Genomic DNA, 2,500 nt, shown 5'->3' on the forward strand with positions numbered 1-2,500 from the left:
CTCTCACCGGTTTCGAAGTTCCATTTTCACATTCCGACCTGGGATGTTATGACTCCTCGGCCCACACTGCGAACGCGTCCCACACCCCTCCAAGTTTATCAGGAATTTCACCTGAGCTTGCAATAGAGATCGAGCGCGGTGGCGGTCACAGTGGTGGTCGACCAGGCGGAGCTTGAACGGCCTCGGCAAACACTTCTCCCCACCCTCCCAAATGAATGAGAGAATGGCTTGACAATACCGAGGCCATCGCCCCCCGCCAAAAATGGTTACTAGCTCTTGGGACTCGCTGCGACGTTACGCGTATCGGCACAAGACCAACCCTCTTTTTCCAGTCGCCCGCGCACCAAAAAAAATTTTGGCAGCGGGACTCACAATCCTTGACAGCCAGCTCACCATATAATACTCGGCGACCCTCCGCGGGACCTCCTCAGAGGGTCGCGTCGCCGGGAAACTAACCCCCACTCCTCACTGATCCAAGGTAACACGCCAGAAGTATCCAGGTAACCCCAGTAGTATCCAGGTATCCCCCTGCGAACGTCGGTACTGGGCTCAAAGAAGGCAGCGAGCAGTCGGGACCCGTAGGCACCGAGCAACCGTCACCCCCTCACGACTTTTCCCGAGACGCTTCAGAGGAACCCTTCCCCACATAGTACTCTCTGTGGGATTCGGCAGGCCCCCGTCCTACTGCACTAAGGAAGTTCCGAGACACACTTTTTTTGTGGAAGACCACCCACCCTCCCTGTCCTGCCTGCTATCCCCGCCGCGACTCCTGGTCCCGGCCCTCCTCCCCGACTTCCTCCTTGTCCCGCTGCGAGTCCCGGACCTCCTCCCCACTACCTACTCCCGCCGCGAGTCCCAGTCCCGGCCTTCCTCCTCCTCCTCCTCTTCCCTAGTCCCGGCGCGAGTCCCGGACCTCCTCCCCACTTCCTAGTCCCGTCGCGAGTCCCGGACCTCCTCCCCTCTTCCTAGTCCCGGCGCGAGTCCCGGACCTCCTCCTTCTCTTCCTTGTCCTGCCGCGAGTCCCAGTCCCGTCGCGAGTCCCGGACTTCCTCCTTCTCTTCCTTGTCCTGCCGCGACTCCCTAGTCCCGTGGCGAGTCCCGGACTTCCTCCTCCTCTTCCTTGTCCCGCCGCGACTCCCTAGTCCCGTGCGCGAGTCCCGGACTTCCTCCTCCTCTTCCTTGTCCCGCCGCGACTCCCTAGTCCCGGCGCGAGTCCCAGTCCCGTCGCGAGTCCCGGACTTCCTCCTCCTCTTCCTTGTCCCGCCGCGACTCCCTAGTCCCGGCGCGAGTCCCAGTCCCGTCGCGAGTCCCGGACTTCCTCCTCCTCTTCCTTGTCCCGCCGCGACTCCCTAGTCCCGGCGCGAGTCCCAGTCCCGTCGCGAGTCCCGGACTTCCTCCTCCTCTTCCTTGTCCCGCCGCGACTCCCTAGTCCCGGCGCGAGTCCCAGTCCCGTCGCGAGTCCCGGACTTCCTCCTCCTCTTCCTTGTCCCGCCGCGACTCCCTAGTCCCGGCGCGAGTCCCAGTCCCGTCGCGAGTCCCGGACTTCCTCCTCCTCTTCCTTGTCCCGCCGCGAGTCCCGACCTCTTGTCCCGCTCCCTTGCCCAAGTCCCGACTCCTGGCTGTCTCGACTCCTCGTTGGCCGCCCAGTCTTCCGCATAGGTGGAAATAAATAAATAAATCATTTTTTAAAAATCAATTTTAAAATTAACTCCCTGTCTCGACTCCTTGCTGGCCGCCCAGTCTTGCGCCTAGACAGAAATATAAATAAAAATAAAAATAAATTGGTGAATTAAAAATATTAAAGTAATTTAATTAACTGGAATAAGGTAGAAAAATAAAAGGCAGAAGAATACTAAATTGATTTTTTCAAGTGCCACGTGTTACCTTGCTGATGTGGCTGCCACGTGGTAGTCCATGTCATGTCAAAAATCCACTAAATCGTTTACATGTCACTTTGGAGATAAATTTGTGTGTGTGCAATCAATTGGTTGTACAAATATGTTAATGACTTGCTAACTAATGCATCGTACAGGTAATCATTGCCCACTAACTAATCCATCACCACTGAAACTTAATGTCTTCAATTCTTCATCCTTCACACTCCACATCCAATTTATTTTTGTTTGTGTGAATTCTTAAATCTATCTTCTCTTTACATACTCCAAGCCCAACTTTCTAAACCCTTTATATAATCTATGTGAATCCTAGAATCTAGGTTTATATACCCCATGCAAACCCTAAAACCCTAAACCCTAAACCCTAACCCCTAACCCCCCCTCAACTCATACTTTGTTCTTTTAATCATACAACCTAGACTCTGAAATTTTAATCTCATAACATATAAACTAGCATTGTAATTTCAAAACCCAACATTTTGTATTGTGACAATACTTGTTTGCAAATATGCATCCTTCATTTACTTTTATTTTTTTAACACTACACTGTGCCACATCAGCACCAAATAGATCAAAATCCTTGATAAATTAACCTCTAACATGTA

Source organism: Physcomitrium patens, chromosome 26 (assembly GCF_059467195.1).
Source record: "Physcomitrium patens ecotype Gransden chromosome 26, ASM5946719v1, whole genome shotgun sequence".
Taxonomy (NCBI): domain Eukaryota; kingdom Viridiplantae; phylum Streptophyta; class Bryopsida; order Funariales; family Funariaceae; genus Physcomitrium; species Physcomitrium patens.